The sequence below is a fragment of the Pavona decussata genome, unplaced genomic scaffold (genome assembly GCF_977016875.1).
Source record: "Pavona decussata unplaced genomic scaffold, jaPavDecu1.1 SCAFFOLD_58, whole genome shotgun sequence".
Classification (NCBI taxonomy): Eukaryota; Metazoa; Cnidaria; class Anthozoa; order Scleractinia; family Agariciidae; genus Pavona; species Pavona decussata.
In genome coordinates this window covers 4,867,126-4,891,860 of record NW_028145480.1, presented here as the reverse complement: position 1 = coordinate 4,891,860, position 24,735 = coordinate 4,867,126, and the positions used below count along the sequence as shown (strand labels likewise).

Here is a 24,735-nt window from a genome sequence, read left to right as displayed (position 1 = left end):
ATAAGCTTATATGTGGATAGACGAGTTAGACAAAAACCAAAGAGGAAAAGATATTTTGCTCATGGCAAAGACGTAAAGCGGGATAAAATGTTAAAGAAACGAATAAAATCTGGTATTGCAATGCACCTGTCGCAAAAAAAAAAAAAAAAATACCCTAGGTACGTTATACAAGAAGTTAAAACTACCACAACAGTACTAGCATTCAAGAAAAATGGGTGTGCCAAAATACGTGTGAACCAAATTAAGGCGAGGCTCCAGTTCTACAGCAATGAGACATCTCGAGTTAGCCACACATTCGACGCATCTGTGGCTGAGACGAGATCTTTAATTCTTCCTGTTTACGTAGACCCCGAATGGGTTGCCAGGCAAAAACAATAATGGGTGATAGATGACGATAAAATTAGAACAAAAATAATGTCAAGAAAAAGCTTATGATTGTTTCGAACATTTTCAGATCGATGCTTTAAACAATTTTGCTTCAATAGTTTTACTATGATTTTACTGCAAGTTTCCAATAAACAAAATCGAAATTGCCACAACTTATAGGAGACGTATTTCTGCACGCCGTACAGAGCAAAATGAGTAGAAAGACTTATAGAAATGAATCTGTCTAAGCCTTATTTGTTTTTGGTGAGTTGTACACGAAATATATTTTTCTGCTTTTCAATTTAGAAACTCAGAAAACTTTACGATACTTTCTATGGTAAAATGACAAAACGATTTGTGTCTTCCCTCTGTTTTAAGGCAGTAAACGTTCCCTTTACAACGCACAGGAAAAGCTTAAACATTAAATTTATCCTTGTTGGTGAGCCAGTACGATGTGAGACAGAGAGAGACGTGAAAAGTTAAGAAATTGTCTCAAGGAACGTATGAGATTTTCGGTGCTTAAATTAATATCCAGACTTCATCACAAACGAAAGCTCGAATTTCGCACTCTATCTATATTTCAATCCCCCCTTTAACCTCTATCTGTCTTTTTTCGTTTTTAGGTTAAATAAATTCGTGCAAGGACCCGTTAGTTTTCCAGCCCCTATAGCTTATCGAACCCAGTAAGAGTTTAGGTCACATAAATCGATAAAGATGTTATAAGACGAATTAACCTTACATAATCAATAAAGATCAAGAACATTTTAGGGAGATGGTAGGTTTTGATGATTGGCTTTCGGGAAGTGGGACCCTGTAGATCCTATGACACATTTTTGGTTAAAAAAAAAAAAAAAAAAATCCGTCAAAAGTTATTTCCTTACCTTGTTGGGCTTCTGTATTATACTGCAGCCAAGTTCCCCAAAGAAAACACAAGAGAAGGAAATCGAGAATGGAGAGGAAACAACCTGCCATACTTGAATGTAGACAACTTGATGTCAAAGAATAATTCACTGTATGTAGTCTTGGTTAATACGAAACTAAGAGCGACCGATTGGTCAGTGACGGATGGATTAAAACTCATCAATATAGACAAATTTGTCATCCACCAATTCAAAATAATGACCATGGATCTCTCCTTTTGGCTGAAAAAAGACACCGACAAATAATAACTTATTTCCTTTACCCCGAGGGGGGAAATAGGCCGGACCCGACAAATAATATAGGCTCTTATTTCAATTTACTCTTTAAGACGTCCTCTGTAGGATTTCGACGATAAATGTTAAGAAAAAAAGAGATTAAAAATTGCGAAAGAAAAAGTTTGCTGAAGGCATATATTTTTCTGCACACAAAAAAGCAGCAATGTTATTGGAATTTTAAGCAACACAACGAAGGGTGGTAAAAACTTCATAAAAAATAGAAAAACAGTTGTATGCAATGTTTCTCACGTAGTCAATTTACGGTCCAGTGTATTTAGCAATGACGCGGGAGACAATTAATGTGTGCTAGCAGCTGATGGTGTGGGTTCAAATTAGTAAATTTAAAATATTCGTACAAATATTAAAAACAGTTTCTACAGATAAAGGAGAAAAGTAAACAGCGACAAACTAACTGGATTGATAGACTGCAATTAGTCTTCTTCTTATTCTTTATTTGCCATAAAACAAAAGTAAGAATGAAATTGAAATAGAGCATTTGATATTATTAAACGCCATTCTTTGAAATCTTAGTCAGTCATGGTCACGAAAAATTGGAATGTTGTGAACGTTTCGGGTAAACATTATTCGTGCAAGGATACTATACTGCCTTTAGAGGAGGGGGAGAATACACACAATTCAACTGGAATATTAGCATATAAAATTACCTGAAAAATAACTTTTAATAAGCAGGCTGTATTTGTTGTACAAAGTTGTCATGAAATTTAAAAACATTTTTAGGCAAAAGCCATTCGTGTGATTATTACAAAAAGCGATGGATAATTCTAGGGCCAGATCAGGGGCACATTGAATGGAATGATATGATAAATAATTGCGATAAGTAAAACCAATGTGTGCAGAGTTCGCGAACATGTCGAACGGCTTTTGGGTAGACGTCATTCGTACAAATGCTAAAAACAGCTATCAGTACTGAGTCGCACTTAAGGATCAAACTAAATATCCGGAAAAATAAAACCAAACAAAACAACAACAACAATAAAAACAGTTAGTGGTATGGTAGAAACATCTTGCTTCACTGTTTATTATATATTTTTTTATTAATAATATTTAATGAGTGGGTCCAACTCGCCAAGGCGGTTTTCAGTGGAGCCCTCCTTTCAACCTTATTTTGCACGATAGTTGATTCACCGAAAAACAAAATGGAAAGGAATATTTTTTCAAAGAATAGACTTTCCTCATTAAAGGGGTACGGTTTATTATAATTGTTTTTGATATATGTCAGCTTAATTGGCCGTATTAACGTCATATTGAAGTAAAATTCTATTGGGTGTTTACATGGTAACGAGGCTAGTAGAGGCCGTTATTTTTGAGAAAAGTCTATGCCTATTTTGTATGCGAAAATAATCCTTTTTTTGGCAACAGAAGCAAAGTTTGTCGCGAAACTTTCTTTGCTAAGCAGTCATTTGATAGAAGAATGAACTTTCTGTAGTTTCTTAAGTTTAGCATCGGGGCACGATATCGGTCAAAGAAAAGAATAAGAGGAACAGACGAAAAGAAGATATTTAGAAACACAAACAATAGAGGAGATACTCCATATTCAATGATGCTTTTCAAGTTATGTTCTTGATTTCTTGGCGAACCGAGTCAAATACGGCGTGTCCATTTTGGGATAATGTCTATACGGCAACCGGCCCATCGGGCCAACAAACGTGGAACAAGTAGTCGCAAACTTTGAAAGGTCAACCCCAGTTATTTTAAATGGTTATTGTATTATCGTCAGTTTGTCGAAACTTTTTGAGAAAGAGAATCCTCGGATTTTTTTCAACCATCTTTTTTTTCATCTGGCTAAGTAGTCACCTTTTAAATTGACTATTGGGTAGCTAAACAATTAAATATCGATCGATTATGTTTGTATAATCAAATTTCTCTTTGTGATGTAAATGATCTAATTGATTGGACAACCTTGTAATTTTAATTTGATTTTGAAGGAACTGGTCACATCATATAGACTACTGGCAAGCGACAACAGGGGCTGTAGAATAATCGTTCATCAACAAGAAAGGTCATTCCACTATCTATTCTCCTTGCCCAAAATAGCTGCCCCAATCCTCGTGACCTCCGATGTTCTTAGGTTCGTTTGCGGACCAATTCGTGAATAGTACCTATCAAGTGGACTATCGTCAACACAATAGAACTTAGAATCATCTTTTCAGTGCAACCCTACCTTGTTTATGTATATTCCGCTTCTGCATCAAGTTGAAACAAAAGTACAGATACTGATAGTAATTTTTGGGAGATCTTTTCTCAAATTCTGGTACTTTTACTTTTTACGTCTTTTTACAACGTTACGGACGACAGCTTTGGGACTTAACTGGGGGTTATCGTCTCCCCAGACTTCCATTGATTAATTATTAACACAAGAAGGTTTAGCTTTTGAACAGTAACTATGTGAGTAATTAACTTGTAATTAAAATACCATAGGCAATAACGCGAGATACAACGAACGTAATTCTAATACTCCAAACGACGGAAGCAAAGGGCGAGAAATTCATTGACTAATCTGTAGTCAGTCGAGAATAACTAATGATCATTTTACATGAGAAAAACAAACAAAAACAAAAACAGAAAATTAAAACAGTTTTGGGTAAACGAATTTGAGTGGGCAGTCAGGCTTTAACGCATTAAAATTTAACATATGGCCGGCCACGCGGTCTTTACTACAGCTTTCGCTGGTGGTTTTAGTCTTCATCTTCAGGAAGAAATGGACGAATAGTATTGGATTTCAGTTTACAGGATCTAAAAGAGTTAAGGAGTTCAAAGTTTTAGCTCCCTTAGGCCAGAAAGCAGTCACAGCTATTAGTATTTTCCTGCGTTTGACTCGGTAATTAGCAGGAAAATATGCTCTCATCGGTATCTTATGTTTGCTTAGACATGTGCGCTGGTATGTGGGTAATTAGCAGAGGTATATATTTGGCCTTACCGGTTTTGTTTTTCATCTCGGTCTTGCTGTTCCAGCGTGGGGTCTTTCATTATGAACAAGGAGGAACTTGTCGAGCTTTTAGCGAAATCTTAAGGCGCGATCTTAGAACATGTCGATTCGAAATTGCTAGAGCTCAAGAGATCTATTTCCGAAGATCAAGAGGACTGTGTAAGATCTGTCTTTAACCCTTTCACTGCTAAAGGCGACTAATGTCGCCGTTTTAGAGGCTACCACTTTCAAGATTGGCCACGTTCTCAAATCCAGAAATCTGGTTATTATGGTCTACTAACAGTGTTAATTAGTAAGTGTTTTAGGCTTTAGGAGCAAATAAACTGAGTTTATCTTCCGTTTGCCGTTCCATATCAACATTTATTTTCAAGCAAAACCAAAAATGCCCGTTTTCTGCGGCATCGACAAAGCTGAAAAACACACCTCTTTGCTTCCAATTTTTTAATTCAAAATCTCATTTTAAAACCAAAATTCCTTCATGACAGCAAACCTTAATCTCATGACTAAGTATTTATCTCCAATTTTGCCTCTCACGCGTACAGCTGTTCGAACATCAGCCATTTGATTCGAGCCACTTTTCAAAGCCCGTAATTTTCCCTTTGCCGTCCGAGTTGCATTCTGGGTAATTTCGGTACAACGACAAAATGGCGGTCCCGCCATGTTAATTCAGTTTTTTTTTTAATAAGTGTCGAGCCACCCGGTCCTACTGGCAAAATATCTCACACATCGTTTTCTTTGCAAGTCAAATCTCCCCCAAATTGCCTAGGTAGGTCCGAGAATCCACCCACAGAACGGCCAGAGAGACAACTTCACTCGTGAGCCACCATGACGCGATACCAACACTTTTGGCGTCCCAGTCGCTATGAAATCATCTCTCACCTCTGGATTCTTTCAGAGGATTGCCTCTACTCTCCATTCCAGCTTTATGATGCCAGCCTGGGAGCTTCTGCAGTGCAAAATGGCCCGAGAGTACACTTATAAACCGACAACTTACCGATTAGAATGTGTTTGTGCTCGCGAGCAAAACAACAACAGTTCAAATAGGTGACGTCACAAAAAAACTTGAGTCCTCGTTATTGCAGAGCAGCGAACATTTCAAAGGAGATCTTCATATAGGACAACTAAATCCGTTTTGGTCATCTACATCGAGATAATTGTCCAGAGAGACCAAGAAATTTGGCAGTGAAAGGGTTAAAAAGGTTAAAGAAGATCATTTAGTTAAGTGGAAGAAGGTGGGCAACTCTTTTGTTCTATGTTTATGTTAGCATTTTTGGCCTTGATCGTGCACAAACAACGATATATTTTAATAGCGCTGGAGTAACTAGCCAATAGAAATGTTCCTGTTAAGATATGAGTGATTGTGCCATGGAGTCTTGGATATATTTGACAATACAACACGATTTTCAAGGACGCATGCTTCACATATATTCGGTGGATTTTGAGCTTGAATCCTTTGTTTACAGCTCCAAGGGATATTGGCACCAAAACACCATGACACTTGTTTTGTAGCTGTGAAACTGCGATTTTTTAATTAATCCTGTGATCATTAACAAAATGCGACCGGAGTTAAATTTAAATCATTTTACTAATACCTTACAAATCAAAGAAACGATAGTTGCAATTGCATTTGCACTGTATGTACTATAAATCTTCTGGCTCTTGTTTGCCTAGCCTTCTCAACTGCCTTTGCACGTGTTAGGTGTATTTGAATTGTTTTTTATGATTTGTATGCGTCCAAGAACCGTTAGGTTTCTCCCAATTCCAAAAGTGTAACTTTTCTTTAATAGATTTTAAGAATTTCTTCAAAATTAAGCTTTTTCCAAAGAACCTGATCGTACGTTAAATAAACTCCTAAGATTTGTATGGCCTTTTTAACACTAATACTTATATTTTCAGGGGTTGCCGTTAAAGTCGCCGATATTGGATTATTGTTTCCCAAAAACATTATCTCTTTTCATAGTTGATTTTTAGACCAGAGCACATAGTGAAGCTGTTAACAGTGTCTAATAATACGTTGAGCGAGGTGCGATTTCTAAAAAAAAACTGTCAAGTCGTCAGCGAATAACTCTAACTTTATCTCTTCATTATCTTTCTTCTCTATTACCTTAATGATTGCCTGCTTTTGAGTACTTGACAGTTCACCATAGTCATATGAGCAATAAGGACAATCAACCAGTAGGTTTCCTAAGGAGTTCCAAAAAGTTTTGTAAAATTCAACAGTAAGACCATCGTTACCAGGGGACTTATTATTTTCGAACGACTGAAGGCAAACAAAACATTCCTTAACCCTTTCACTGCCAAATTTCTTGGTCTCTCTGGACAATTATCTCGATGTAGATGACCAAAACGGATTTAGTTGTCCTATATGAAGATCTCCTTTGAAATGTTCGCTGCTCTGCAATAACGAGGACTCAAGTTTTTTTGTGACGTCACCTATTTGAACTGGTTGAGAAAAGATAACATCGGCCTAAGGGAGGTGACGTCATCAGGTTATTCTTCGGCCACGAACCGAGATCCGATTATACCGGAAATTGACCTGCATTCACTCTCTTTCAGTAGTAATGGCGGACGACGTCGGGGAAATAAAGACTTCGAACGTTTGTTAGGATTCGTTATGGTAGAATACAGAGTTCTTTCCACTTTCGTTTCTCGGTGTCTGAACACTGACCTCAAGGATTTCACGTTCGATTTGTGGAAGAAACGTGGAACTATGAAAACAGTCAAGATTTGCTCAGGTAACATCGACCTACGGGAGGTTAACATCGACCTAAAGGAGGTTAACATCGGCCTACGGGAGGTTAACATCGACCTAAGGGAGGTACGTTTTATAGCACAACGTTTGTATCGTATGTGTTATACTGGCACAATCGTACACATGGAAAGCTTATTTGCAAGCATTAAAACTTACAATCTTGCAGGAGCTTTTCTAGTCATTGACCTGAGTGTCATTTCATTTATTGCCAACTCATGACATCCACCTACAGGAGGTTAACATCTACCTAAGGGAGGTACAGTGGCTTACAGTGTACATTTTATAACTTATGTATTATAAAAGTCAATTCTTAGACATAGAAGCTTACTCTCTAGCAGGGAAACTTGGGATCATAAGGATCTTTTCTATCATTGACTTGAATTTCATAAATATTTTCATTTTTACCAACTCCGAACATCTGCCCATAGGAGGTAAACATCTACCTAAGGGAGGTTATGGTATTATAATAAGGAAGGATGGACTTGAAGAAAGCTTACGAATCTTAAGGGGCTCTTGCATTTTGTGTACATGCCATTTTAGAATAAATTTATTTATAAATAATAATAATAATAATAATAATAATAATTATTATTATTATTATTATTATTATTATTATTATTATTATTATTTGAAAAGCCTTTTAATCTCACTAGAATGAGATAAATGAGAGTTTTTTCATTTTTTTATTTACACTCATAACATGGAATACAGTGAAAGGCAATAAATTGTTCTCTTGTTGTTGTTGTCATTTTTTTCTTGGTTGACCCCATCAACCTGTAATTTCCACATTAAATTTTGCTAGAAGTGACTGTTTATGACTGTAGAAATGATAGATCATTTTTCAAAAATATAACCCTTAATATGTCAGAATTTATTTTAATTTGATTTGTGATCTGACTTACAAGAGGTTTGACTGTTTGACTGCTTCATTTTTTATTTGCCATTAACCAAAAATACAACATAAATACATTAAAGATGATACACAATATTCCTACTAAACTATTTACAAGATGAAATGTGTTAAGGGCTAGGAAGCCTATATAGAGGCCTGGGGCTTATTAACTATAGGCTTCCTGGAACTATAGGATAAACCATAGAAGTTAATGGTACTGAATGAAAATTCCAATTAATTTTTTTTTAAAAGAAGAAAAAAAAGAAAGAAAGAAAAAAAAAAAGAAAAAGGTGTGTAGCTCAACAAAGAGTCAATTTAACTTAGAAAGAAGGAATTTTCTAAGTCTTTTGCCAAACTGATACTTTCACTGTTTTGAATTTCACGACTAAGCGAGTTGAAAAGCGTTGGACCTTGAAACCGAATTGAGAATTTTCGAAGATTAGTTCGACAATAAGGTATATAGAAAAGGTTGGAATTTCTTGTATTATAAGAATGTATCTGGCTTGCAAGAGTAAACATATCACGAAAATAATTTGGAAGTAAGCTTCTTTTAAAAAGATACATAAATCTTCTTTTTTGGTATAAATAAATGTCAGAGAATTTAAATCTCCTGTTCTTTAAAAAGAACACCAGTATGAGCATCAAAAGAAACTTTAGATATTATTCTGATTATCTTATTTTGCAGAACAATAATCCGATTTAAATTAGACTGATATGTCGATCCCCACACAGAAACACAATAAATTAAGTAAGGGTAAACTAGACTATAGTACAAGGAGCGTAAGGAGGTTTTGGGAAGGCAAAAACTAGACTTATAAATAATACCTATTGATTTTGATATTTTTCTAGAAACACTAAGAATGTGAGGCTTCCATGACAAATGCTCATCGAGGATAACACCTAAAAATACTGTCTCTTTCACATGTTCAATTGCATTGTTGTCAATTTGAATAGATATATCAAGTGTTTTCCTCCTTTGGGGTGGTCTAAAAACCATAAAATTTGATTTTTTAAAGTTAATGGACAGCTTGTTTGCTCGACACCATTGAGTTAATTTAAGCATTTCAGAATTCAAGATTTCAGGAAGCAAGTTAAAATCTTTGTGGGAGAAAAATATGTTTGTATCATCTGCAAAAAGAATAAAATCCACGACCTTTGACATGTTACACAGAGTAGGGGATCTAGTATAGAACCCTGGGGCACCCCGCACTTAATTTCGCAAGACTCCGTACTGACACCATTAAATTCCACATATTGTTGTCTATTGCTTAGATAGCTTTCGAACCCTCTCAGTGAAGTGCCACGAGCACCATAATGCTCTAATTTTGAAATCAAAATGTTATGATCAACGGTGTCAAAGGCCTTGGACAAGTCTATAAAAATACCAACTGTGCATTCCTTATTGTCAATGGCGGAAGAGATTTTGTCATATAAACAAGTAAGAGCATAAGCGCTAGCGGTGGAGTGATGCTTGCGAAAACCATACTGATTGTCAGAGAGAATGTTATGATTATTAAGAAACCTTAAAAGACGATTGTACATTACTCTCTCATTGCTTACTACAGTACATTAACAATATTGGTTTTATTTTATTTCTTTTCAGAAACTGCACAGACCGCTGAAGAAACAGCTACTTCAAAGACACCTATGACTCATTCATTCCACAAAAGATATTGTGTACTCAATTCATATGCATAGAAGCTTACTCTTCAGCAGGGAAACTTGGGATCATAAGGAGCTTTTTTATCATTGACTTGAATTTCATTTTATTTTTACCAAGTGATAACAATTCCACCTACGTATACAGAAGGTACATGTAAACATCTACCTGAGGGAGGTCATGATGTTTATAGCACCATGCAAGTATGTATTATAATAGGGAAGAATTGACTTGAAGAAAACTTATGAATTTTAAGGGGCTTTTGCACTTCATGCACAAGGCCCTCAAATTTGGAATGACAACTCTCTTGATTTAGGTAATTCGCTTACTATCTGGAATTGTAGACAAAAACTTAGAGATTACTTCCAATCAAATTGTGAATTCATGTCCTTTTGAACTCTCGTATACACGGCTTAGCTTAATTTAATATGTTATTTGTTATTTATTTAATTTTTTTTCATTTAAGTTATTATTATTATTATTATTATTATTATTATTATTATTATTATTATTATCACCACTATTATTAACATTAATATTTATCTATTTATTTATTTATTTATTTATTTATTTATTTGTAAACTGTAAAGTAATATTATTGCACCATTTTGACCAATCTCCTGTATGAATTGTGCCATATAAGCCCCCGGCTTCGGCATCTCAATATTGATTTACAGGTATTACTTATTACCATGCACTCTCTTGTACTATCATTATAAATAAAGAGCATTATATATTATATTGTCTCAGTTGTTCAATAATTATTGTCTTCAAACAGAAGAAAAAAAAAAGAGAAAAGTCCAAATTCTCCAATGCCAAAGGTACAGTGTGAATTCAGTTCAATTTCTCTACCCCAGCCAAATTCAATTCCCTTCTTCCCAGGCATGGTACATGGTCAAATGCCATGTGGGAGGGGGGGAGGGGGGGACAAGGCATTTATTTTTTGTTCAAATTTGACTTGTTCTCCAACTCATGACAATGTTCCACCCGCATTTAGAAGCATAGAGCTTACTTGATAGCAAATGACACGTCATGAACTTAAAACATGAAAATGAAAACATTTAGGGGTGGTCATTTGGATCTTTTGAAAAGCACACTCAAAGGTTCATGGCATGGCTCAATTTCATTTTGACCTTTACTTGAGGTACTGATTTGTTGACTTACAAAATAATAGCTCTTTATGTCATATCTTTTTGACTCAATAGCCATAAAGGTTAGCAACCATAACTGTAATTGAATATGGATATTTGAAAGATACATTTCAATATCAGGTGAAAGATTAAGTAGAAGAAAGACCCTCAGTTATATTTTTGGGATTTCTTTTCACAACAGCTTAAGGACGGTGCCTACTAATGGCAAAGTATTTTTGCACGGTTTATCACTATGCGGGAAAAGCAGATCTTGGTAGCGGGTATTGAAAGCCAAATTTAAGGAAATTGGGGGTAACCACGCATTTTTTAGAGATAACCAGGCAACAATTATTCTAAAAAGCAGCAAAATACAAAGCAATGTAGGGCGCTTTTTTCCAAATTGAAGCTTTATTATCTCTGAAAAATGCAGATTTCCCCCCAATTTTCTTTTTGGAAACCAAAATCACTTGCTAAGTTCTGCTTTCTCCGCATAGTTTTAAAGTGCGCAAAAATATCCCTGCAATAGTAGGCACCACCCATAGGAAACCCGAGTATCTCCAGATGCACAGAACGTATGCGCAGTAACAATAGTAGGCACCGTCCTTAAGTTCTAGAAAGGACTAAGAATCTTTCTTCCAATTAAACATTACTTAAAAATGTTGGTCATTTTGTATCTTTGTACTCTAAGTGGTACATATATACCAATCTACACAATTTCCTGCCAGAGAGGAACAAAATTATGACCATTTGCATCCAATCCATCATTATATGGGAGATCCTCCGTCAATTAACCCTAAAAAACTTGAATATCAAATTTTACATAATTTTGCCACATGACGAGAGGTCAAGCTTGACAATAACAGTTCAACAACATCTGTTGTACACAATGTCTTTTGAGGAATTGATGAGTCATAGGTGTCTTTGAAGTAGCAGTTTCTTCAGCGGTCTGCACAGTTTAAGCATTGAATTCTGAAAAGAAATAAAAGAAAACCAATATTGTTAATGTACTGTAGTAAGCAGTCAAACAGTCAAACCTCTTGTAAGTGATCACAAATTAAATTAAAATAAATTCTGACATATTAAGGGTTATATTTTTAAAAATGATCTATCATTTCAACAGTCATAAACAGTCACTTCTAGCAAAATTTAATGTGGAAATTACAGGTTGATGGGGTCAACCAAGAAAAAACGACAACAACAACAAGAAAACAATTGCCTTTAATCATCATAACAGCTATTATGCTATTTTAATGCACCTGCATTTTTTCTATTTAAACCCATAACACCTCTCAGGTCAATGATTAGAAAAGCTCCTGCAAGATTGTAAGTTGTAATGCTTGCAAATAAGCTTTCCAGGTGTACGATTGTGCCAGTATAACACATACGATACAAACGTGGTGCTATAAAACGTACCTCCCTTAGGTCGATGTTAACCTCCCGTAGGCCGATGTTAACCTCCTTTAGGTCGATGTTAACCTCCCGTAGGTCGATGTTACCTGAGCAAATCTTGACTGTTTTCATAGTTCCACGTTTCTTCCACAAATCGAACGTAAAATCCTTGAGGTCAGTGTTCAGACGCCGAGAAACGAAAGTGGAAAGAACTCTGTATTCTACCATAACGAATCCTAACAAACGTTCGAAGTCTTCATTTCCCCGACGTCGTCCGCCATTACTACTGAAAGAGAGTGAATGCAGGTCAATTTCCGGTATAATCGGATCTCGGTTCGTGGCTGCTCCGAAGAATAACCTGATGACGTCACCTCCCTTAGGCCGATGTCATCTTTTCTCAACCATTTGAACTGTTGTTGTTTTGCTCGCGAGCACAAACACATTCTAATCGGTAAGTTGTCGGTTTATAAGTGTACTCTCGGGCCATTTTGCACTGCAGAAGCTCCCAGGCTGGCATCATAAAGCTGGAATGGAGAGTAGAGGCAATCCTCTGAAAGAATCCAGAGGTGAGAGATGATTTCATAGCGACTGGGACGCCAAAAGTGTTGGTATCGCGTCATGGTGGCTCACGAGTGAAGTTGTCTCTCTGGCCGTTTCTCGGACCTACCTAGGCAATTTGGGGGAGATTTGACTTGCAAAGAAAACGATGTGTGAGATATTTTGCCAGTAGGACCGGGTGGCTCGACACTTATAAAAAAAAAAACTGAATTAACATGGCGGGACCGCCATTTTGTTGTTGTACCGAAATTACCCAGAATGCAACTCGGACGGCAAAGGGAAAATTACGGGATTTGAAAAGTGGCTCGAATCAAATGGCTGATGTTCGAACAGCTGTACGCGTGAGAGGCAAAATTGGAGATAAATGCTTAGTCATGAGATTAAGGTTTGCTGTCATGAAGGAATTTTGGTTTTAAAATGAGATTTTGAATTAAAAAATTGGAAGCAAAGAGGTGTGTTTTTCAGCTTTGTCGATGCCGCAGAAAACGGGCATTTTTGGTTTTGCTTGAAAATAAATGTTGATATGGAACGGCAAACGGAAGATAAACTCAGTTTATTTGCTCTTAAAGCCTAAAACACTTACTAATTAACACTATTAGTAGACCATAATAACCAGATTTCTGGATTTGAGAACGTGGCCAATCTTGAAAGTGGTAGCCTCTAAAACGGCGACATTAGTCGCCTTTAGCAGTGAAAGAGTTAAGAACGGTGCCTACTATTGTTACTGCGCATACGTTCTGCGCATCGCGAGATACTCGGGTTTCGTATAGGTGGTGCCTACTAATACAGGAATATTTTTGCGCGGTTTAAAACTATACAGAAAAAGCAGAACTTACCAAATGCTTTTGGTATCTCAAAAGAAATTTGGGAGTAGCCATGCATTTCTCAGAGATAATTAGGCTTCAATTTTGGAAAAAAATCCCATACATTGCTTTATATTTAGGCGGTTTTTAGAGATACTGATGTTTAAATATCTCTGAAAAATGCGTGGTTACCCCCAATTAACTTTTTGGATTCCAATAGGCCTTGCAAAGATCTGTTTTTCCGCATAGTAATAAACCGCACAAAAATACTGTAATGACCACAACGGGAAAGGAAACTCCAGCATTCCGTAATAATAACACGCTTTATTGAAAGAACGACAAACGAATACTGCCTCCAAAAGATGCGGCGAAGAAACTGCTAAGCAGCGTAGCGATGAAGTGTGGCGGTGAAGTGAAGCGAAGCGGTTAAAACTAGAACAAAACAAGCAAACAAAACGTTACGAAATGAACTAGCGCAAATAGATGGCGCGAAGGAAAAACCGACACTTACATTTGTTGCGGAGCTGGGTGCAAACCAAAGTAACTGGAAAAAACCGACTGTCCTGAATCATGTAGCGGACGAACAAACTTGTAGGTTGACAAACTGCTCTCGCGGTGAAGAGATATACTAACACTAAAACGGCCAAAATTCTATAAAAACTGCCAAAACTTGTGAACAAAAATGCAATAACACTAAATAACGCAACTACAAATACCGCACGCACGAGATATAGACAAGAACATTCCTACACAAAATAACACAATAACCTAAATGACTACGCGTTTAGTTTCTACAGATACTTCGGTATTAATAGGCACCGTCCTTAACTGATAATTTCCCTTCGCAGATATTCTTCATTTCGGAGGTAAGTTTAGGGATTTCTGGGCTCAGCAAAAACGGATGACTCTCGTCTACTTCTTTGTCATTTCCGGCGTATAGATCCGAGTAAAATTTAACCATTTCCATCGAAATTTTCTTTGGATTTGTGGTAAGCATGCCATCAATGGTAAACACCTTTCGAATACAACTTTTGGTTCCTTTGTTTGATTCAAGCCCTAAAAAAAACTTGTTGCTTTTTTCACCTTGTTCGTACCAATTTGCTCTTGAACGAATTATTGCACCTTTTGCCATATAATCAAAATGTGAATCATATTCCATTTTTAAGTTTTCTAGATTTTCAAGCTTTGATGTAGAGGATTTCATTCTCAGAGCTTCCTCAGCTTCTTCAATCGAAGTCTCGATATCTACCAGCTTTTGCTTTCTTTTTTTTTTTTTGCTTTAAGGAAGTTCTAATTCCTTCCAAGTTTATCAATCCTCTGCACGTGGAGCGGCATTATCTTTACTATATTTTGTAGTGAACTGCCTTACACGATATTTAATTAGATCCCACAGGACCCTTTTGTCAGTAACTTCATTTAATTCTGCTAGCCATTCCGGATTTTTTTCATTTATTGCGGAAACGTAGTCTTCATCCTCCATTAAATTGGAATTGATTCTCCACAAAGAAGGGCCACGCATCTGCTCGTCTAATTTATTAAAAGATATAATTATTGCCGAATGATCAGTTCTAACAGCCGTCTTAATACCTGTCTTCTCCATCTCATCTTGACACACATCACTGATAAGCCAAAAATCTAGTCTCCTCTGAACAAGGGGCTTCTTTTGTCTCCAGGTAAAAAGTTACTATCCGGGTTCCTGATTCTCCATATATCAATTAAATCATGATTTAAGCAGATGTTATCTAGAATTTTAGCTGACTCTTTTTCTTTAGGCGAACCTCCAGAGCTGTCAAGATCCAGATCCCTAACAACATTAAAATCTCCACCAATTATAATTCTTTGATTTTGACCAGTTACAAGATTGTCTAATTTTTGCTGTAGCTTATCAAAGAAGGAGCATTGTTCTTGAATCTTATTAGGCGCGTACACATTCTCTATAATGTAATTGGAACCTTGTACGGTGACATCTAGCAAAATGTAACGTCCATTTTCATCAGCTACTGTAAATTTCAATTCAAATTCTAAGCTGTTTTTAACCAGAACCAGAACACCACAGCTTCGATTAGAACCATGTGCAAAAATCATTGGCCCTTTCCACTGAGATTTCCAAATGTTTTCCACATCTTTTGTGCTATACGTTTCTTGCAAAAATATAATATCTGCGTTTTGTTTTCCAAGCCAGATCAATAAAGCCGCTCTTTTCTCCAGAGTTCGAAAACCTCGAACATTTAAGGAAAGCATTTTGAAGTTTAGGTTAGCGTTCTCGAATTTTCATCACGATATGAACCAAATTTTCTCCCACTGTAAAATGCCTAATAGAAAGAGAGGTGACTAGTTCGTAAAATGTAAATATAGAAGCTAACACTAGCACACATAACAAAGACTCAAAAATTATGACATTGCACATTGCTAACCTACCTAAAAAAAATAACAACGGAACACACATTGAATTTTAAACAACAGGTCGCTAGAAATATTCCTGAACGCGACCAACTTCACACAATATATATCACACTTACAACGACATTAATTAGTTCTAAAAACGATCTTAAGATTGGAATCTTAGTAACGACCCTTGGGACTTCGGACTTGTACACCTGTTGAAAAAAGGATTCCTGGGAAAACAATGGCGAGTTACGGCATTTATCAGCTTCGAAAGTTGTTAACGAATATATTTAACTTTGTAGCAGTTGTTGATCCGTTTATGCTAATTTTTCGAGAAAAAAAAGTAGAAAAGAACATTTTTAACTAACAACACGAAAGCATAAGAAAAAAGAAAAACTCTTACTCTGATAAAACGACTCCAAAATAGGCTTATTACATCAGTAAATGTTGTCAGCGGGGCATGTATGGTTCCTAAACATCGTCCTTCTTACTTGGTAAAAGGTACTCAGGCAAAGTGTTTGCTGCGTATCTGTTGCCGTTAACTATTAGATTTTTACCTTTAATGAAAGCTCTTTCGATGTTAAGTTCCTTAACTTTCTTGTAGGCAGCACGTAGTTTACCGCGTTCTTTAGCTGATTCTGCGGATAAATCTTTGTCGATGAAAACTGTTCGAAAGCGTCCTCGACTTTTCGAGAGTTCCTTTCTTTTTGTCCAGACCAAATCGGTGTCCATACGAGAAACAAATCGCACAAGAATTGGTCGTGGACGAGTTGCAGAACGAGCCCCTTCTTCAGATGATTCATTTGCAGCTGGTTTTAGTCTTCCTGCACGGTGTATCGCGTGAAATTTTATATCTGGGGGCACACCGAGTTCAGATAGTATATCCTTGACCTTCTTTACACATTCTTTATTATCCTCTTCCGCTTCTTCGGGAACGTTGATAACTCTCAAGTTCTCTCTTCTCGAGTAATCTTCTTGTTTAACCGCCCGATCTTTAATGATCTCGACCTCCTTCTTTAGTTGGCAATTTTCTTTAAGAGCGCCTTCCACTTGCTCTTCTAAATGCTTGTTCTTCGCTTTTAGCGACTCAACCTCCTCCCACGCGGCACTCAATGATTTTGTTGCTTCCTTTAATTCCTCTCTCATGGCCTCTATGTCCTCTCCCATTTGACATCTGAGGGCTTCCATTTCGCTGTTTATTTTTGTAAAACCATTTTCTATCCTGTCTTGTATGCTCGTTAGCTTCTCGAGGATTCTCGAATCGTCTTCTCCAAGCGACGAGCTGGAGTCACGAGGCCGTTTTTTATCTTTGCCTTTACCATTTGACATACTTTTCGTTACAAATGACATCTATCGGACTCCATCAATACTTCAAAAACATTTAAACATAACCAGACAACCGCATAAAGATTATAAACCCGCCATTTTTAAGGAGCTTCACCGAAGGCGTCTGACCGCCATCTTATCGGCCATCTTATCTTATCCCAGTCCTTGTCGGTTACTGATCGATTGTCACAAAATCATTTCATGAAAACTTAAGGAAATTTAGCTCATTACTGTTTTTGATCTCAAAACTGAAGGAAACTCCCAGTTTTCTGAAGTCAAAAGTGACGCAAAATTTGACAAATCAAAAGGTAAGGAAACAACAAGACAATACGGCATTGTAAGCAACACAAGATGCTGCTCTGACAACTTAACTTGATATTTCTCTATTTTATTACTTCATAGGCCGACTCAAATCAATCCTTTTGGTGTCTTAGGCTTGAATTTGTACTTGGGGTTAGTGTGTGGAGGTAGTTCAATACATCTATGGCAAATTAAAAATCTCCCAATACGATGTAACTTTCCATTTTTGGCAATTGCAGTCAAATTCATCGCAATCCTTCAAAATTATCATTATAGTGTGTTGCTGCTTGGTGATATTACTTGTTACTTCTTCAGGAAATAACGTTTAACTTGTCGAAGACAATAGTCTATATACTTCAGTAATTTAATTTCACTTTCATTCATCCATAATCAATCTATAGCTAGTACGACTACTCCTATTTTTCTAATTTTGGACACGATTTACCTTTTGATTTCTTAAATGTGATTTTTTCAACGAACCTTGTGTGTTACATTACAACCGATGTTTCCCTAACAATTAAAATTTTTAAAACTTACGAGAAAAGTAAAAATAATAAATAACAACTTGACAGCAGCACCCCCTCCAAAACAAACAAACGAACATAAACGCATGGATTGTTTTTCAGAATAATCTTGCATTTTATTTAACAACAGTATGATGATTCTAGTTACAAAAACAACAACATTCTAATATCATTTTAATCTAACAACTAGCTATAACTATATTAGATGTTAATCATTACTGTCCCCTTAAGGCAGTTTTGCAGGACTGGAGATTCTGGCTCAAGATCTAAGGCTGAGCTTTGGGAACTTCTTCAACATAGATCCGGGACACTGAATTATAACCCGTGTAGGCGTCAGCTTCTCCAGTCCCTTGACAATTACCGACCCAGAATCCCACGCACACCTTTCCTTTGTGGATGTTGTTACAGTGCCCTTCAATATGGCCGACGCGGTGGGGATCTTGCGGTGCTAACTTGCCCAAATGCATTACGCTATCAATGGGAAGAGGAGCTGAACATTCAGCACCGTTGAACGTGAAGTACCAGCGTTTGCAACAAGACTTGCAGCCATAGACTCTAAGACTGCCAGTCTAGGCAACATGGAGGGATGTGTCCGAGAAGTTCTTGGTGAACACACAATCCTGTATTACATAGAAATGAATATGAAGACAAATAAATGAAGGAAAAGGACAAAGAAAGAAAGGGATAACGTATATATTGGAAAAAAAGTCGGAATGTTCAGGATGAGAAAACCGAAAAACTGAACAATGATGACTCTTCCTTCTTCTTCTTCTTCTTCTTCTTCTTCTTCTTCTTCTTCTTCTTCTTCTTCTTCTTCTTCTTCTTGTTCTTCTTCTTCTTCTTCTTCTTCTTCTTCTTTTTCTTCTTCTTCTTCTTCTTCTTCTTCTTCTTCTTCTTCTTCTTCTTCTTCTCCTTCTTCTTCTTCTTCTTCTTCTTCTCCTTCTTCTTCTTCTGCATTTATGTTTATTGTTATAGAGACATGTAGATAGTCTTGTGCTGATTTCATAGCCTTGTTGATTTAATGTGAGATATTATCTCATGCCAGCCCTCACCTTGATCAGACCATGATCTTTGCCATCATCCTTTCTCCAGGCGCATTCCTTCCAGTTCTTAAAAGCCGTCACACCTGGAGTCCCAGGAAGTCCACTCGCTCCACTCTCTCCGCGCTGCCCTTTTTGCCCGGGAGGACCCTGGACACCAGGCTCTCCTTTAGCACCATCCTTCCCATTTTTACCAGCCGGGCCCTCGACACCAGGAGGTCCCTGGGGTCCAGTCCCCCCTGGTCTTCCTTGATCCCCTTTAGCTCCCTCACGGCCATCTCGTCCGTCTCGACCTGGTAACCCAGGAGAACCAGGCTTGCCATGCATGCCGGGAATGCCACAATACCAGAAGGGAGGAGATTGTTAGTTTGGAACAAGAAATAAGAATGTTAATGTCAATATGTTAATTTAGTTTTGGTACTAATATCTAGTGCGTAGTGCGGCATTCTATTTCTTTGGATAGCTGTAACCGTTTTTGTGTGCTCGTCTCAGTTAAATTTTTAGTTACGTTTCTTAGTTACATCATTAAAAAACGGTGTTTATGCTATGAATCAGCTATGTAATGTGTAAAGAAGTCAGTGTCATTTTAATTTACTTTCCACAGAAATTTTACTGTATTTTTACTGAGTAGCAAATTAGTTGCTTACCATGTTTTTAGATGGTTGATTAGTTTTGTTGTCTGCTGCGGAAAAATAAACCAGGAGTGATATCACAAGTAAGGCTGGAGACACTTTACACGGAATACTCGCCATGTTGGTCTCGTTGATCTAATACGGACAAACAAACGAAGATCACCTTAATGAAGACTGTGAACAGCAAGTCGGCAAATCTTTAGGATCGCCCTTGTACCCCAATCAGTTTATTACATTGAACAATTTTTGCTTTAATTTTCCCTGTTTTTTGGAAGTGAAGATTTCATTCTTGTAGTAACCCATCCGATGAAACGTTTTTTATTTTTCATCATCAGAGTCATTTCCCTTTTACATTTCTTGTTACCCCGTTATTGCACGCTGCAGATTGTAACAGACGTCCGTTGTTTCAATTCTTCACTTACGTTTTTTTCATTTCTTTGTCCTTCTTTTGTATGTACTATAGTTTCTAGTTTCTCAATTTTCAGTTAAAAGAAAATAATGCGAACGGCCGCGAATTTTTAGTTTAAAATCGGGCACAAAATTTTTGGTGCTCAATTGAAAGCTATTTGGTCATCGGGTATTTTAAATTCCGAACCGTGTAATCCCGCCTGAATTTACACATGATAAAGTTGACGAGACCTACGACATTGTCCTGAAGAGAGTTCGACTGAAGTAATAGAAATATATATTTAAAAATGTCTTCAAACAGCGCGCTTTTGAGCGAATTGTTCTATTTTTAAAAGTTACATGAATTGTTATCGGTCGTTTTTCGTCGAAGATGACCAGAGTTTGAAGAAAATCAGCGAGCTTTAAGGCTTATCTACTATAAGAATTTTGTCTTTTTTTAGCTAAATCTATAATCAGTTTCCAACGATAACAACTGGTTAAGGGAGAGCAAACCATGTGAAAGGACAAACCTGAAATCGACGAAGAAGGGCGCCTCCCTATTCCAATTACTTCTTGAACAAGTCACTGTGAAGCAACGATAAGCAACTTTCGTTAGTGTTAGAATTTTTCATTCTTCCTGTTGACTCTTATTCGTGCTTTGTCGAGTTCGTTGTTTACTATGAGTCAAGGGCAAGGTTGGCTGGGTGATAAAGCTTTTAAATATTCAATAAGAATAACGTTTTTTGGTTGCTTTTTCTTGCAACAAATGTTTAATCAGCACTGATTTCAGTTCAAATTCGGGAGCAATAATCCCAATTCAGCGGCTCATGCTTACTTTTATAATGTTGCTAGAAATATCCACACACTATGGGGATGCCATTTCTCAAAGCGATTAATTTATTTCATCCTGCTTCCGTATGTTCTAGCTTTCGCTGTTATTTATCGTTATCATTGTTTCCAGGAACTAAAAACTGAAGTAACGAATTTACGCAAAAACACTTACTTTAAATTTTCCGCAAAATTGATTTCACCTTTGAATTATCCACTCTCTGCAGCCTGATTTAAAAATGTGAGTTGGGTACAGCTGACTTATCCACAGTCCTTCCAGTGCTTAAACGTTGCTCCCCCTTTTCGACTAAATACACAAACCGAAGAAGTCATTAAGAACTGAAGAAGTTATTAAAAACAAGTATGCCTGCGTCACTTTCTAGAATAATCATCATTCTCATTCATTCACCAGGCTGGAAATATACCATCACATTTCTTTCATATACCACACGTTCGACACTCAAATCCTAGCAGTATGCAGGATGTTTGTCCCATGAACCTAGTTTAATGGCCTTAGCTCCCACGAGTCTCCTGTAGCTCAGTGGAAGAGCATCCAAACTAGTAATCGGAAGGTCTTAGGTTCGACTCCTGATAGGAGAACTCGGATTTCTTTTTTCCGAGTATGCCTGCGTCACACTCTAGAATGAATAATCATCATTCTCATAAGCAAAACTGTTCTAAGAAGAGTTCGTTCGACGGATTTGCTTGAGAACCATTAATTTTTACGTCGCTTATGCCGTGTACATGACTACGGAATAATAATAATAATAACAATAATAATAATAATAATAATAATAATAATAATAATAATAATAATAATAATAATAATAATAATATCGCGATAATAAAATACTTATCTGAGAGAGCTAGTTTTTGCCATATTTCTTCGACCGATTTTGATGGGTTTCGCAAAAAAGTTATTTGCCCTATGCAAACGTTGGTATCTACAAGATCCACTTCCCGCATAGCACCAACTATCCCCAAACACCCTCACGGTACGATAAAAATTAAGGTCTATTTTTTTTTTATATTTCGTTTTCTGTCGATCGAAGCCAAAGTTGTGCGTAAAAGATAACGGCCACGGGATCGTCGTTTGAATCGGGCGAGAACCGAGCGAGAACCGATGATATTTAGAAAATAGTGCGTGTAAAAAACGTTTCCTGTATTGGGCCGTCAAAAGGGACATCTATGTACGCTAACACAGTTTGATCGGTTCGATAGGATTCTTTATTTGTATTCAATTTAAATTCGCCAAAAATGTTAGGGAAGCAATCGCCTAATCCTCCGAATTTCTAAGCTGCCGTTGGCTTTCCGAAAATCTTAGCTGGCCTCATTTCGTTCTCTTCACGGCTTTCCTCCTGTTTCGAAGACAAAAGGAATTTTAAAATATCGGACTGTCACCAAAGTTGCAGGTTACAAAATCAAAAGTAAACGCTAGTTTTTCTCGGCCGCAATTCAATCCAAATTTTTAAGGTGATTTGGGCCTTACATCAGTTATTCACCAAAACTATTCGTCGTTGAATGCATCTTGGCCTTCCACAACTTTTTTAGACTTGGTGCCAACGAGAATATAGATTTATGTTAGATCGTTTGTGAGGCGATAATTTCAATGACTGCCTTAGTTTTCATTTGGTTGTCTTCACGACTGTCATACACACTTGAGGCATTTTCAAGGCATGCGTAATTCTGCGCTTACCTGACACACTCTTAAACCTGTGAAAAGCAAATTTCTCAACACACTGTATTTATGATTCTCCCAATTTCATTTTTAGATCCGAAAAATGTTAATACAGAGATTTGATATTAGCGTTTTTCTTTACAAGAAAAGACTCAATTGTCCCAAACACAAGTCAGCCGCTGTTTTGAAAATGGCTCTAAATTATGGATTGTTATTGATCTTAGTTCAAAAATCTATTTTTTCTCTTCAAGTTACCGTTTTGCCCATAGCGCGTTTGTTTGCTTTTATGAATAACTTCATCAATATGCCCTGTCTACAAATTTTCTTGTTACCAATACCTACTATTAAAATTTTCACTGAGTAAATATTTATCGTCGTTCAGAGCTTCTTTGCATTGGCAGGAAGCGCCTTTCTTGAAAAAACTAAACCGATAATTTTAAGACGTATACCTACTTTCCCAAATCTGTTGATAATTCGTCAAATCACTAAAAACGTTATTCATCTGAAGCAAATGTAACTCAAATCTAGTTAACAAGAGAATCGATCGACAGAAAAGGTTTAATTGATACAGCACTGGTATCAAACACTGAAGCGAATCGATAAGTCGATATAATTTTTACTTAGCAGGTTTAACAGTAGTTACGATTTTCTGTTCCTTATTAATAGGAAGTTACTCACGCTAAATAAATTGGAAAATTAGAAATACAGGAACAAGAACTATACTTCCGGAATTGTACCAAATTTACTGAATTATTTTTACTGAGTATAATAATCATTATACGCTTTACAGTGGTGGGATAGACTTAGCTCGAGCCGCACTTTTGTTTTGTTTTTATGCGATATTCTGAGCCACATCATTAGTAAATAAATTATACTCTCAGATAAGATACTAACCTGTAGAAACTTACCATAAATTTGACTCTGCTCCATACCTTCGTCAAATTGAATTCTCGATGCCAAGGATTTGTTGAAATTAAATACTTTCCAACATGATTTATCCCACTTCCTTCTTCTTGTCTCATGTCGCGAACAAGATTTACAAGACTTACTGCTCTGTATAGTTGCTTCTTCCACTCTCCTCATGTCCCTAAAGTTCCTTTTGCTCAAATTACGAGGCTGTTGACTTGATGACCCCCGAAAACTATGAAGGTTCTTCCGCGCTATGGAAGCAATATATAGCTCCCTTAATTTCACTAGGAACAGTCTTCAGTTAACGTACTTAAACGTCTGTATATTTCCAGGCAATGCGTGAAAAATAAGTTTGGGGTCTCGAAAATAGTTAAAACAGAGCCATTTGTTTTGAATAATTACTGATGATTTTTTGGTAGTAATTATTCATTTATATATCGGGTTGTAAATTCATGTCTCATATCTTGTGTTATGATGACGTATGTCGCTTAACTCGTTTACACAAACGATCAATCTCCTACCCTGGCTCTCTGGCCAGCGGTTGGCGACCAACCGCTGGCCGAAGAGCCTGATATTGACAAACGATAGTAGGAACGATTTCAGCCGCAACGATTGTTAATGGCGTCGTTTTCAAGTGACTGAAAACTTATGGCGATTTTAATGCGACATATCATACACTCGATTGCTACTTTGCTGCAGTTAAGTAGAACAGAGCTTACTGCGATATGAGTATAAACATATCAAAGTATCTTTTTAAGTCTCTAACGCATCCTTTATGATGGCATCGCTTGCGCTCTTCATCCCCCCCCCCCCCCCTACAAAAAAGAAATATATATTCGCCCCACCAGTAGCTCACAGTGAGACGATCTGAAATTAGGCCTAGAATTGCTGGCGATTTTAAATCACCCATGTAAATTACCAGTGATTCGTTAAGGAATTTTAAGGTGATTATATATCGATTTTGGAAACAGAGCTCCAGTCTGTGCAGCTCACCGAGAATGCGGCTTGAATATTTATAGGGCGAGATCAGGTC

General features: G+C 36.9%; 1 long non-coding RNA gene and 1 pseudogene across 2 annotated transcripts; both read right to left on the bottom strand.

The window, feature by feature from the left end:
- Positions 1–10,930: 10,930 nt before the first annotated feature.
- Positions 10,931–12,705, bottom strand: LOC146479815 (uncharacterized). The gene is made up of 2 exons (XR_014864907.1): positions 12,357–12,705; positions 10,931–11,912 (listed from the first exon to the last, which is right to left on the bottom strand). It is a non-coding gene; the product is annotated as an uncharacterized LOC146479815 (long non-coding RNA).
- Positions 12,706–18,442: 5,737 nt separating this feature from the next.
- Positions 18,443–19,625, bottom strand: LOC146479814 (collagen triple helix repeat-containing protein 1-like; annotated as a pseudogene). Its single transcript, XR_014864906.1, has 2 exons — positions 19,281–19,625; positions 18,443–18,848 (listed from the first exon to the last, which is right to left on the bottom strand). The product of XR_014864906.1 is annotated as a collagen triple helix repeat-containing protein 1-like (transcript).
- Between the last annotated feature and the right edge of the window lie 5,110 nt (positions 19,626–24,735).